The 15,437-nt window shown below is 37.8% G+C and overlaps 1 long non-coding RNA gene across 4 annotated transcripts in view; it reads left to right on the forward strand.

Moving 5' to 3' along the window:
* The window catches only part of LOC134736216 (uncharacterized), a 361,707-nt gene that overhangs the window by 83,593 nt on the left and 262,677 nt on the right, over window positions 1–15,437 (forward strand). Inside the window, exon 2 of one of the 4 annotated variants that reach the window (XR_010120090.1) lies at window positions 6,517–6,724. The exons of the other annotated variants lie outside the window; for them this stretch is intronic. This is a non-coding gene — a long non-coding RNA (uncharacterized lncRNA). The remainder of the gene's footprint in view (window positions 1–6,516; window positions 6,725–15,437) is intronic. 4 annotated transcript variants of the gene reach the window in all.

A 15,437-nucleotide genomic window follows, 5' to 3' on the forward strand; every position in this document is an offset into this window, starting at 1 on the left:
TTTCTCCTTTACATAATAATTGTCCAGCCAATGTCTTGTTTAAAACACACATTGAATTCATATAAAATACAGGTCGTAACATAAAACATTGTTTTGCCACTTTATGGCTTAGACTGCTAGTGTCTTCCCATTCATCAATAACTGGACAATCACTGCCTTTAAATCCCACCAAGTGAAATAACTGAACCAAAACAGAACGTTTATTAACAGAAAACTAGAAAGTTATTTTAAAAAATAAATTTTGGGAATAAGGAAAATGATCTCAGAAGGAAGTTTATATGTAATATAAAAAGAAATAGAGAACAATAATGTTAGTAAATTTCTAGGTAAATTTAAACATTCTGTGAATGATAATAACGATCACAACAATAAGTATATGTTGAGGAATTAAGAATTGGAAACAAAAATGATAACAACTAAGTCATAAGGAGGGGATTAGAATTTTATGTCCCAATTCCCTTACCTATTTTGGGAGGCTAAAACATTAATTAGTTTCAGACTTCATTACGCATGTCAACATTTGAAAGGTCTGAAGTGTTTTGCATCACCAACAACAAACTTTTCAATTCTCTGGACACCTACTGGGAGTTCAACCATTCAACCCAAATAAAGTTAATTTAATTCAATACAATCCAGTTCAACTCAATTCAATTCAGATTTGACATTACCTAGAGTTAGTATCAAATTCCACAGATTTAAGGGTTTGGTCGCACAAGACTGCCCCACTTCATGTGTTAGTCAGAAGTCTCAGGCCTTATATACTTCTCACTCTAGCTATATACTTCTCATACTGGCTACAAATCGGGAATTCCCACAGCTCCTTCTCAGGTTTGGTAATTTGCTAGAATGTATCAGAGAACTCAGGGGAACTCTTTACTTCTATTTACCAGTTTATTATAAACAATGAAATTCAGGAAGAGCCAGGTGGAAGAGATGCTTAGGGCAAAGTAGGTGCAGTGAGGGGGGAAGCATGAAGTGTCCATGCCTTCCCAGCCCCAGCACAGAAGCCCATTAAATCTCATTGTCCAAAGATATTTATAACGCTTACTCTTCGCTTTCCTCAGGTGGGTGGGCTGAAAGTTCCAATCCTCTAATCACTTGGTCTTTCTGTTGATAAGCCCCAACCTCAGAAATCCAGGAGATCTATCCTCAGTCATCTCATTAGTACAAACTCAAGTGTGATTGAAAAGAGCTCATTATGAACAACAGAAGACCTTCCTATTGCTCAGAAAATTCCAAAGGTTTTAGGAGCTCTGTGCCAGGAAGCAGGACAAAGACAAAATTTAGTCATGTACCACTTCATGACATTCTGTGTCAGCAACAGACCACATGTAACACTGTGGCCCCATAAGATAGTAATAGAGCTGACAACTAGTGATATCATAGACATAGTAACCTCAAAGTTGTTGGTACTCAGTAATCCATACCCCAAAATATGGTGCTTTGACATGCTGAACTGAGGAAGCCTCAAGGTCTCAATGACCTGTTTAACCCCCTCACCATCTCTCTTAAAGCACAGGATAAAGTTGTTAAATTCCTTTATCCACCTAATGTCTGGACCCACCAAGGAATACAGTTGTTTTATTCTTCCTCTCCCTGTAGGACCAAAAATATAACCACACCTGAACTGGTTCTTTCACAAGATACTATACAAGTTAATCTCTGTTCCCTGATTCATTTATTCTCCCTAGTAATTCCCTCAACAGAATTACTCTTCTCTCCCATCTCCCATTACCTGTCTTGTCAGGATCATCTATAAGCTTCTGAACCGCTTTGGGGTAGGGTGTGGAGGGGTGGTTATCTCTCTGTAGTTCTCCCAGTGTACCTGTTAATAGATTTTGTATGCCTTTTCTCCAATTGATCTGGCCTTTTGGAGTTATTGTTTCAGCAAACCTTCAGAGGGCAAAGGCGATGCTTTCCCTTGATCCCTACGTACTGCAATGCATTATTCATGTGTTTGTTGTGATGCTGGTATGAACAAACTTACTGTGATGCCAGTCATATGAAAGTCTAGCACATACAATTATGCACATAAAAGTACATTATGCTTGATAATGCTAATAAACTACTCTGTTACTGGTTTATAGATTTACTATACTACATTTTTTTATGATTATGTTGGAGTGTACTCCTTCTACTTAAAAAGATAGCCTCAGGCAGGTCCTTCAAGAGGTATTCCAGAAAAAGGCATTGTTATCCCAAGAGATGACAGTTCCATGTGTGTTATTGCCCCTGAAGAGCTTCCAGTGGAACAAGATCTGGAGGTGGAAGACAGTGATATTGATGGTTCTTACCCTGTATAGGCCCAGGCTAGTGTGTGTTTGTATCTTAGTTTTTCACAAAAAAAGTTTAAAGAGAAAAAAAATTACAAATAGAAAAAAAGCTTATAAGGACAAAAAAAGTTTTTTGTACAGACGTACAATGGCTTTGTGTTTTAAGCTAATTGTTATCACAAAGAACAAAAAGTTAAAAAATATTAAAATGTTTATACAGTAAAAAAGTTACAGTAAGGTAAGTGTTATGGGTGTGCCTGGCTGGGCTGGCATTGTGGGTGGTCAAAGAATTTACAAAGACAGTCATGGGTAAAGAAAGGCAGATTTATTAGAGAAAGTAAGAAAATACATTGCAAGAGAGCAATGGGCAGTACAGCAGGGAGAAAGATGTCTGCCAAGAGATAGGATCCAGAGGGATGTTTTATATGGTTGTGCTGGAGAGGTTATGTGCAGATAGGGTAATGCTGCTGGGGCTACGTACAGAAGAAGGTATTTGGGAATGAGGTGCTGTGCAAGTTGGTTGTTTGTGGTTAGACATTTCTCAGAAGAATTGTTTTCCCCCACCCTGAGGCCCCTTCTTCATTGTTGCTAACTTATCTGGACTCTACACTAAGGTTAACATATTACTGAAGAAAGAAAAATATTTTTAATAAATTTAGTGTAGCTTATGTGTACAGTGTTCATAGCATCTACAGTAGTGTACGCTAATGTCCTAGGCCTTCACTTCACTCTCCACTCCCATACTGACACCCAGAGCAACTTCCAGACCTGCAAGCCCCATTCATGGTCAGTGCCTTATATAGGTGTAGTATTTTTTATCTTTTATACCATAATTTTACTATGCCTTTTCTATGTTTAGACATGTTTAGATAAATAAATACTTATCATTATATTATAATTGCCTACAGTGTTGAGTACAGTTACATGCTGTAGAGGTCTCTAGCCTAGAAGCAATAACTTTTTCATATAGCCTAAGTGTATAATAGGCTATATCATCTGGGTTCACGGAAGTACATTCTGTGATGTTCAAACAAGGACAAAATCACCTAATTGTGCATTTCTCAGAATGTATTCCTGTTGTTAAGTGGTGTATGACTGTACATTTTTGTAACATACCACGAAGAGTAACTAAAATAATAGTTGGACAACTATTCAAAACAGTAAACAACCATACAACTTCCAAATCAGTAAAGGAAAAAAAAGTATGAAATTAAACAGAAATACACTTAAATTATCCCAATAAAGGCAAGAAAGTGAAGAAGAGAAACATAAACAACAAGGAAAAGAGGAAGTGCTAGCCAAGATAGTAAAAAATACCCAAATATGTCACCAATTACAGTAAGTACAAGAAGACTGTGCTCACTAGTTTAAGTAGAAAGATTCATAAAGATTTTTAAAATAAGTAACTGTATTCTACTTAAGAAATAAACATAAACATGTAGAGAAACTAAAGCAAAAGGAGGAAAATAAAATATAATAGACAAATACTACCAAAAGAAAAATTCAGTTACTATGTTAATAGCAGGCAAGATAGATTTCAGGGAAATAAACATGTGAAAAATTTGCTACATAATTATATAGGATTCTCCTCAACAGGAAGATATCGCCATACTAAACATAGGATTTTTAAATAAGTAGCCTCAGATAAGAAAAAAATTGATAGATTATAGGGATGACTGGGCATAATTGTCCACACTGTGGTGTTTTAGTGTACACCGACCCCACTTACTGCAGGTCTTAGATTCATCTCTGTGAGCTGGGGCTGGACCTGGACTTGGTCTGTAGATCCCGGAGCTGGTTATCAGCTTTTTCTTTCAGAAAGCTCCCTGCTCCTGACTCTTTTCAGTTTTCTGTCTTTTCTTTTATTTTTTGACAATTTTTCTTTCTGTCTTGTGATCCTAGTCATTTTATCCAGTTTCTAGTTGTATTGGAGCAGGAGGGGCTTTCAGAGAATCTCCTCTGCCCTGCTGCTGGAAACAGATGCCGCCTTTGCTGTGTCTTTGTTTGTTTGTTTACTGTGTCTTCGTTTGTTTGTTTACTGTGTCTTCTCGCTTTCAAACATTTCTCCTCACAAATTTAGTCCTCATTCTAAGGCCAAAGTGATCTTTCTAAAATATGACTCTAACCACGTCACTAACCTGCATTAAAGTCTTCTGTGTCTTACCATCAACTGAAAACAGTTTGATGATCCGAGTCTGGGGAAAAGGATTCTTCAGGAACTGGCCTCTGCCTGTCTTCTCAGCATCATCTTCTTTGGTCTCAGTTCTGCAGGGTTTAAACTTGGAGCAGCTTGAGACTCTCCATGGTCTCTTGGCACCCTGTGTTTTGTGCAGATGGTTTTGGCTGTCTATAAGTTTCTCCCCCAAATCAGAATAGATATTTAGTGAACACACATGAGCATGGATACACTAGTTGTTAAAATATCAAAATGCTTTTATACAAATACATGAATTATCACAACTGTGTCTTTTTCTACAGGAATTTTTGCTCCCTCCCTGCAAGTCTAACAAATCAGACACCTGTCATGGTGGGAGTGGGGTTTCAAGACCCTGCACCAGAGTAAAGACTTAATCAGTCAATGCCCAGGTTGTGCAGCCTGTTAAATGTCTTCAATGTCACTTCTGCTTCCACTACCTTTTTTTCTGGGTAAATCCTACTTGTACTGCAAGATTCCAACAAAGCATTAATTTTTCTATAAAAAATTCCATGCCCTTCTTTCCTTACCCCTTTTTCTTCGCTATGCTAATGACTCTGTCTATCCCTCTGCCCTGTTCTGTCCTCTGCTATGTCATAAATGATTCTGCTGCACATCGGACTCTGTGCTCCTTAAAGGCAGAGCCATGTCTTAATCGTCATGGTATGTTCTGTTGTTAGCAGTGTTTTGGCTGCTTTACATGATCAAACCTCAGTAAAGCCTAGGATTTGGCACTGAGCATTTAGATTGGCCTAACCTTTCTCTAAGAGAAGAGAGGGGCTGAAAACATGTCTAACTTGGTTTATGAGTTTGCTTTCAGCATGAGGCATGAGTTCAGCAGCTGCTAGTAGCCCTGAGCCTTCATTCTTCTGAAACAAAGAGCATCAGAAAGCAGAAGAGGAAGTGCCTCTTTCTGGGTGGGAGACTCTCCCATCCAAATTTGAGCAGGAAGAAGTCCCCACAGAGCATACATTATTTATATTTTCTTTATACAAATATTTTTGAATGACTTCTGATTATTTATTTCTGGCTGATTGTCAACAGTCAGGATGAAAAAGGTAGACTGCAGGCAAAAACATTATTGTAGTAGAAATTTTGATTCTACTTTGGGAAGGTTTTTAATTTTGAAGATATTCTCCTTAGATCTCATTCCTGACTGTAATCGAAAGGCTGTAACACATTTTTTTACATTGCTTTTATTTCTGGTTATTGCCATGGTAACACAGACTTATTCCAACATATATGCATTTTGGGCAAATCTCTTACTTAAGAAAAATGCCAAGGAGAATAAGAAGTAAGGAAAAGATGCAAATGACTTCTGTCAAATACGTTTTGTGATGTTCAGTTGTTAACTTGTTATCAAATGAAAGCAAGCAATTTATTCTTCTGGTGATTAAAAGAAGGGCAAAAATGTACCCACTTTTAAAGAACTTGTGCAATTCACAAGAGTTAAAAAAGAAACAATCTGGTACCTATGATTATAGAGGAGAAAACTGAGTAAAGATGAATAAATTACAGAGATAAGTGACTTGCTTTATAGTCACATGACTAGTGAATGGTAGAGCTCAGTTGAGGACTTTTTTCTTCAGCAAATGACCTTGTGAATGGCAAAGAAACATCTAAGGAGGCATGACTAAATTTGTATTACAAACTGAGTCATGCTGATTTATTTGTGTATTGATTCATTTATATTAAATGCTTATTGTGCCAGGCCCTATGCTAGGTTCTGGGATCAAATAAAGAATCACATATCCATGAAACTTTATGGAGTTAACAGTTAAGCGAGAGAGATAGACATTAACTTATAATTACTCAAATAAATATATCATTAGCTACTGTGAAAATGACATGAAGGTAAAGCATGGAGCGCTATGAAAGCAGGTAACATGTGGACTTAATATAGCAAAGTGGTTAGAAGACCTCTCCTTGGTAAAGTTACATTGACCTGAATCCAGAAAAATTATTTGCTAAATGTGGAGGAGGCCAAAGAGAAGCTAGGCAGGGGCACTAACCCAGGGTCCTTAGGGGAGACATGTGGTGTGTCTGTAGAGCAAAGAGAAGTCCTGGACTTCACACATGATGAGTGCCGGAGAGAGTGCTGAAGATGACATTGGTTGATATGAAGCTGAGGCACAGATCCTAGAGCATCCTTGAAGTCATATTAAGAATTCTGATTTTGATCTTGAGCTCACTGGGAGACCATTGACAAGTTTTTATTAGGAGAAAACTGGCACTAGAGTGCTCATGCTGGCTGCAGGTAGGTGTGGGAATAGAGCGCCAATGAGGGCATATTTTCAATAGTTTATGTTCCTGATGGTAGTTTTCCTTAAAGAAGTAACAGTGGAGACCAAGTTCAGTGCATGGATTAAATGCACATTTTGGAAATAGAATAAACAAAACTCTTGGGGAGTAGAGGAAAGAAATGTTTCAAGGATGACACCAATAGAATCTTTTTCACAATCAAACTACCTGGACAATAGGACCAAAGCTGTTCTTAGTTCTCCAGGACTCTTGACTCTACAGTTTGGGTGCAGCAGAGAACTTCCCATAAAAACTTTCTGATAATTGCTATTTAGAATCTGAGTTGGTGTTGTTAATAAGTAAGAGGAAAGATTTGGCAGTGTTTATAAATACATTTAGGTAGGAGAGTTGTTAGCAAAAACTTATTATTGATGCATGGACAAACATGTTATCAATTCACTTATAGAATTCCTCTCCAGAGTTCCCTTAGGAAATACTAAGCCAAACTATAAAATTCAGATTATCATCTTCCCTTTGATGAAAGTCAAAGTTTATGAAGGTCAACAGTCATGCTACTACTCCGTATAAGACTTTTCAGTGGCTTCCTAGTCTCTTTAAGTCAAATGCCTTAACATGTTTGAAGGGTCCTTCATGATCTAGTTCTTATTTTTTATCTAATTTAGGATGGCTTTAGTTACAAATATCAGATACCTCAGAACACACTGACTTAAACAATACCAGGGTTCATTTACTCACATTACTGTAAAATCTAGAATTCATCAGCATCTGGTTTTGTTTTTCTGTGATTTTTCTCAGTACCTGCCTCATCCTTAGGCTTGCTCTCTCTCTCTTTTTAAAAAAATTGTAATTTTATATATATTTCAATAATAATTTTATATATATTTATGCAGTACAATGTGATGTTTTGATTAATGTTTATATTATGGAGTGATTAAATCACACTAACAGATCCATCTCACATACTTATTTTTTTGTCGTGAAAACATTTAAAGTTCACTTTTTGTAATTTTGAAATATACAATGCAAGGCTGGGTGTGGTGGCTTAAGCCTGTAATACCAACATCTTGGGAATCTGAGGTGGGAATATTACTTGAGCCAGGAATTCAAGACCAGCCTGGGCAACATAACGAGATCCTCACCTCTCCAAAATAAAAATTTTATAAATTACCTGGCTGTGGTGGTATGTACCTATAGTCCCAGCTACTTGGGATGCTGAGGTGGGAGGATCACTTTATCCCAGGAGTTTGAGGCTGCAGTGAGCTATGATTGTGCCACTGCCCTCCAGCCTGGATAACAGAGAGACCCTGTCTCTAAAAGAAATCAATATACAGCATAATATTATTTATTATAGTTATTCTGTGTAAGATATTACTGCAGCTTATTTCTCCTATCTAACCGAAATATTGTACCCTTTGATCAATATCTCCCCCTTTCCCATCCACCCGCCTCCTCCAGCCTCTGGCAGGTAATTTCCAAAAGCTTGTTCTCTTGATGGTTGCAAGATGGTAGCTAAAAGAAATGTGATGGCATTCTTTCTCAGTCATGTTTAGGACATTAAGAAGGACACTGATTACTTCAAACATGGAACAAGGGCCCCAAGCTCTCCTGTGCTGGGACTAACCTGAACAAATTACATTGAGTGGGCAGTTTGGCTCTTCTGATAGGCGTAAGACACTCTGGGCTCACAGAATCACTTTTAAATACATTTGTTTAATGAATGAATAAAATATGCTTGGAATTTTATGTAATTCAGATAGTACACCCCTCTGGAACCTGTGTAAAGGAACGGCTTCAACATTAAATGGATGTTGGCTTCACGTTTTCAGCAAGCCAGTTCTTAAATGCTGGAAAGTAATTTTCCATTGGCCTCCTGCCTTATGTCCTTTGATTTTGACCTGACTTGATTTTTACTTTTGGAGCCTGTTAAGAAGTTATTTGAGCATCACTCGAGAATGTCCTATGGGTGATAAAATAAAAGAGCTAGGCTATGGGAAGATGAGGTGTGGTGTACCTAACCTTATACAATCTATATGTAAGAAACTTGCTATGAATTGCTTTATTTTATAGACTCTGATAACTTCAAGAGATCCTAGGGAAAATCCACTAACAAAATAGTAATCTTTGTGAAAAGCAAATAACTGCTTCCTACCTTATCTGTTATGCAAATCTGGATACTTACAATAACAGATAATGACAATAACACACTTACTCTATGAAGTCACACCAGTGACAATACATCCATCAATTTCTGTTGTATTTTTTTGTGTATAAGTCACTTGATTTATAAGTATCATAGACTGTAAGTTCCTCTGAGTGCTAATTCTTGCTTATTTCCCCAGTTTAATACATTTTGTTAAGTTCTTACTGCATATTTATAAATTGAAATTATCCATTTATTCCTCATCTATTAACATCCTGCTAGGAGCCAGGCACTAGGCTAGTCGCTGAAGATTCAAAGACAAAATATAATGTTTCTCTCTTAGAGATCCTATTTTTAAAAGAGGAGAAGATAACTAGATCTATAATTGGCAAATTTTAGTGTGATTGGTACTTCAATAGGGCATAAAAACAGATGGAGATGCAAAAGAGGAAATGCTCAACCTTCTCTTGGTAGTAAGTGGCAGACAAAGATGAGGTATTCAAGGAAAGCATCCAAGAAGTGAGAAGGAAGAGTAGAATTTTTGAATGTAGAAAAGGAGAGTGAGGATAGATGACAAAGAGCACATGGGTAAAGGCATGAAGCCATGCAATAAAATGGTGTGTCCTCAAAACTTTACATGCTCCAAATTGCCGAGGAAGAAAAGGCAGATGATGAGATTGGAGAGGTAACCAGCAGCCATATCATAGAGGACCAAAGTAAGCATGCTACAGACTTAACCTTAAAGAAATGATTACAAACTTAACTTTAATAAAGATAAAGATTTAATTAGGGTGGTAACACAATGGAACAACCTCAGGCAGGATAGATTGGCGTGGAAGATAGATTGGAGCAGGCCAAGAATGAAGCCAGGAGTATCCTTTAAGGAGTTCCACAGCCCAATTAAGCAGTCACGATGGCTGATGGAACACCTTTTTTGGGAAGTCGGCTTGGAAAAACTTTTAATGATCAATAGAGCACAAAGGAGAAGGAGAAACCTAGGATGACACCTGGCTTAGGTGACTGGTTGTCAGATGGTAATGCCAGTACTCAACTTAGATCCCAAGAGGAAAGATAGGTTTAATTTCGGTTCTACCTATATTGAGCTGAAGTATCTCCAGGATGACCTATATAGGCAGTTGGATATTAGTTCTGAATATCAGGAAAGAGATCTGTTGAGTAGCAATGTATATGATTTGAAGATCATCAGGGTGGAGGTAATAGTTAAGTCTCTGCACTTGGATGAGGTTGCCCAGGGAGATTATTAAAGTGAAAAGTTGGCACAGGAGAGAATGTTGGGTACCACAAACATTTATCTGGGAGAATAAAGCAAAAGAATGTAACTATGAGGATCAAGAAGAGAAAAAAGAGGCAGGAAAAGGACCTAGATGCCATGGCACAATGGACTCAAAAGGAAGATAGAGCATCAAAGAGGACATTTTTATTTAGGTAAATAAGTAGACTAAGAATGAAATTAGGTCCACATTAATTAGCTACAAAGTATACATGAGTAAAATGCATTGGTATCCTTGGAAAGAGTAATTTCAGTGGTGTGTTGGGTTAATGAATGGGGAATTGGAGGGTGGAGGTCATGAGTAAATTGGTTTTCCAAGTGGTCTGGCTATAGTGGGAAGAAGAGCGATGAAATGAAGTACATAGTTACCGAAGTGTCTGTCTCAAAGCAGGCAAAATGTATATATGTGTGTATTTCTTTATAACTTGGAATAAAATTTTAGCTATAAAATATGGAGAATTTCAGAGAGACAGAAAGGGAGAGGGAGAGAGGGGGAGAAAAAACATAGGAGAAGAAAGAAATATTAATGGAATAAGTCTAATGGCAAGATGAGAAAACAGAATCGAGGCTCAAGGATATAGGTGAAGAAATTATCTCGAAAAGGAAAGGACATTTCTTCATACAAAACCAAAGTGAAAGTATTGGTATAGAAACTGATATGAATAAATTTACAATCATTTAGTCTCATTTGATTACAAGTAAATTGAAATGCTCTATATTCACTTGCTATTTTTGGAGGAAGTTTAAAGGATGTTAGAGGTAGACTCAACCTTTCACTTTTCTTTTTCTAAGATACAGTCAGGTTGATTAATTTCTTCCATAAAAGCAAGTCAAATGCTATTTCTTTGACAGCTCCCACTTGTTTTCTCATTGTTACACAATCTGAAGAGGTGGATAGTATCTTTGTTGATGTCAGTCAGCAGAGATTAAAGTTTGGTGGAAATCTTGAGCTCTGTTAGGTTCTGCCCTCAAAACTCAGGCTTGTGACTTAAATTTACCTTGTTCAGGTTTCCAAAGGAATGACTCATAGCCAACAAAAGGATACTCTTTCCTTCTCCAGTTTTCCAAGGACAGAGTTTGGGGATGTGTCCACGGGATGCTTAATACCCCTATTCTGTTCTTCAGCCTTAATTATCCATCTGGTTCCTCAGACAATTTATTAGACTCTGACAAATCTGAACAGATGGGCTATAGCAATTGAAATGAGGATAGGCAATGGAGAGGTTAAACAATGGCAAAAACAGAACCTAAACACATAATTTTATTTAATTCTTACACCTCTGAGAAGTGGGCATTATATTATTATTGCTGGAATCCACTGTGATCAGGCTGGCATTGGTACAGTTTGATGATGGGGGATGAGGCAGGCATGTGTTTTGCATGCATTGGTTCACATGCAGGGAATAGAGCATGTTAGAGGAGGGTGTATTTATATTAGAAGAGGACATAGTTGTACATATTAGAGGAATACAAAAGGTGTAAAAGAGTCATATTTAGCAATTTAGCATACGAAATATGGTACTTTGGACTCATCAACCAAAGAATAAAAAGGTAATTTCTGATTCCCCATTCAGAGGATTGGACAATCAGGGCCCATATTCTGGATTTCTGAGTGTTCATGCCCCAGAGGAATATTGTCTTAGTCTGTTCAGATTGCTATGAAAAGTACCATAAAGTGAGTAGCTTATGAACAGCAGAAAATTATTTCTCACAGTTTTAGAGGCTGGGAAGTCCAAGTTCAAGGCACTGGCAGATTTGGTGTCTGATGGGTTCCCACTTTCTGGGTCATAAATGGTGCCTTCTCACTGTGTCCTCACATAGTAGAAAGGATGAGCTGGCCCTGTGGGTTCTCTTTTACAAGGGCACAAATTTCATTCATGAGGGCAGAGCCTCTAAAGGCATCATCTTCTAATACCATCACACTTTGGTGATTACATTTTAACATATGAATTTTGGTGGGACACAAGCATTCAGAACACAGAAAATATTAGAAGTCTTTTTGCATTTCAGAGCTGAAAGTTGCCAGATACAGTGACACCAAGTAAAGAAAATCTTGCTATATAGTTTTTATTGGTAAGGTCCAGGCCAAGGATTGCAAACTCTGATGACTACAATAGCCAGTTACCATAAAACAAGACAGCTAGGTTTAACCAGTCGGGGGTGGTGAGGACTGTGGGAAACTTGAGTGTGTGCCCTATCTAAAGTGCTACTCAGTTACTGCCCACTCTTGACATGCAGGAATGTGGACTCAGTTCATCGGAGTTTTTGATTTATTAAGAGAAATCACACAAATTCTAAATGTATAATCTTCTAGTTTTTGATGTTGGCATAAATGTTATAAACTACTTTGTGAATCAAACCAACATGTCGACATTTAAGGAACTGATTGATTCTATGACTCCTGGTCTGGGCCCTTCAAGTAGGTAAACCTGGATTATCTGAGAAAGGAAGGAAGTGGTTATAATGCCATTTCTGGGGGAAATGAAATGAAAAGAGAAGGGGAGGACAACAGAAAGAAGGAGTGATAATGGGGTTTCCTAAGACTGGGAAGCCTGCAGAGTGAGAGTCTCTGCAGGTAGCTGAGATCCATGTCCTGTTGCTCTCCAAGGGAGCCTTTAGAGATTTGAGGACCAAGCCCTGTTGGGGTGGAAATGCCAGTAAAACTTGTACAGAGACTGCCTTGGTAAGACGAGCTACTACAGGGAAGCAGGCAACCTTCTTCATACTGACTCTAGGGACATGAATAAGACACATTGATTTTGACCCATGGTCCTGGATTGGAAATTATTTTCCCTAGTTTCTCTTGAAGTGTGGAAGTCCCCAGGTTAAGAAGCACTCTAAGAGAAGGAAAAGTGGCCAAAAAATGAATGACCCACATTTCTCGAGAACTTTAGGTAATGGTAGGATGTACTATGACTAAGGAAAAGAAAGAAGTGTGGCATTCTTTACATTTCAAGTTTAGAGAGTAGACAGCAAAGGGTTGTGACAACCTCTGGGCAGTGCAGCTCCACAGAACTCGTGTCTGAGCCCTTTAGAGAAAGGCGTGATGGCAAAAGCTGAAGGAGTGATTTCTTCTAGAGTCCATGAGACACGTAGCCACACTGCAGTGTCCAGAGTAATAACAGTTGGGTGGAAAGGTATTTGCCATGGTCTGAATGTTTGCATGCCTCTGAATTCCTATGTCAAAATCCTGCCCCACAAGGTAGTGCCATTAGGAGGGTGGGCCTTTGGGAGGTAAGTATGGAATGGGGGTGCAGACCTTTTGAATGGGTGGAGTGCTTTTATAAAAGAGGCCCAGAGAGCTAGGTCGCCCTTCCCTATTTGATGACACAGTAAAAAAAGTACCATTTATGAACCAGAAAGCAGAACCTCACCAGTCACTGAATCTGCCCGTACCTTGATCTTGGACTTCCTAGCCCCCAGAAGTGTAAGAAAATAATAAAATAATTCTGTTGTTTATAAGCCACCCGGTTCATATGACTTTTTTTTTTTTTTTTTATAGCAGCCCAAGCAAACAGATAGCATTCTTCTCAATCCCAATTAAAATGCCCTTGAGGCACTGATGCCTTGACTACCTGACTCTATGGAATAATATGCTCGTAGCTTGATCCTCTGGATACGCAGGCAGTTTGAGAGGAGGCTGTTTGCAGTGTTTGGAGTGAGAATCTTTGGAACGGACATCAAAGTTTGATTGTCAGCCGTGAATGCGAGGAGCTTCAGGAGGTAGGAATGACAGAGCAGGATACCATTTACTATGCTGTAACTAACAGACATGTTCTTGATCTTATTTGAGACCATCTAGGAACTTCCTAAAATAACTGGATGAGATTTTGAGAAGTTTTTGTAAGATAGAGACAAAGCCAATGAAATTTTAGTGTTCATGCAGACCAATTGTACTCACACCCTAGTGACAACTGAGAACACTTTAGTTATATGAATCACACCCATTAAAGTTAAGAGCCTTGCCCGTGGTCTCCCCAATCTTTTGTGATGAAAGTAAAATTTAAATTCTAGACTTAACTTCAAATTTACCACCTACTTTATTATATCATCACTGCCTTTCACCCAAGCTTATTGATTTTTCTTTAATCTCAAATAAAATGCTTCTCAGGGAATGTCTTATAAGGAGAGAGATGATCACAAATACTTTGAGATTGCTTAAACACCCATTGGTTGTACCTATTTTAATATAAGTTGGTACAGTTTGTTTTTAAATTTTTTTACCTTTAAGCTTTTTTTATTTGAAGTTTATACAGTTTGAACACTTTAAACAAAATGCTTTATTTACAATTTAACAACAACAAAAGAAACCCAGAAACTAAATGGAGTGTCAGAATACGAAGGCCCTCTTTCCCTTGCAAAAATCACAATAAACATGAATTGTCACATAAACATAAATAAGGTGGGAAGTAGAAAATAGGAATTCTCAAATATTTCATATGGTGAGCAGTTATGATGAGTATGCAAACCCAAGCTCATCTTTTGCAAGAAAAGAGAGTTTCTCTCTCTCAGGCTACCTGGCTGTGGCTGGGATGCTGACACTCTCTCAGGTAGCAAATTCCTTCCCTTCAAGTTAATAATGCCTAATATTTCCTTGAGTTTACTCAGTATCTACTCTATGACTCAATACTCTCCATTCTCCCGTGTCCCTGCCTTCCAATAGCCCTGAACAAAAACTTTTATTATTGTTAATGTTCTGCTGTCCCCTTACATGTTTTCTTCCTCTCATTCTTCCTATATCACTGACCTTGGTCATCCATCAATTCAGGTCATTAGAGCATAAAACTTCTTGACACCGAGAACTGGCTTAATACTTGTTTTGTACCACTAGCACTTTGCATTTGGCTAAACACTCAGTAGGTGCTTTGGATTCATTGTTATACTCCTTAGATTTGTGATATTAATCAGCATCCTAAAAGAGAAAAATATTTAGAAGAAATCTGGTAATAATCTATACACTGGGAAGTTATGCCAAAGAAATAGCTTCCTATGTTTCAGGTGTTGCTGTTACCAAGGTACATTGCTTCTATATAAATTCACAAACTATAATCAGTCTCATATTGTATATAGAAGATTAGAAGCACCATTTGTATGTAGCCTCAGTCTACTGCTCCTAATTACTGAGGACTGCTATTATTCAGGCTGATAAATGACTAAACATTGTGTCTCCTATGAAAACATTACATGACAATACAAATGTCTGAATAATTAAATTGCCTTAGTCTGGGTTGAATATAGATAATCAATGTAAGATATTTTGAAAAATGCAAACAACAG

The sequence above is a fragment of the Symphalangus syndactylus genome, chromosome 3 (assembly GCF_028878055.3).
Source record: "Symphalangus syndactylus isolate Jambi chromosome 3, NHGRI_mSymSyn1-v2.1_pri, whole genome shotgun sequence".
Classification (NCBI taxonomy): Eukaryota; Metazoa; Chordata; class Mammalia; order Primates; family Hylobatidae; genus Symphalangus; species Symphalangus syndactylus.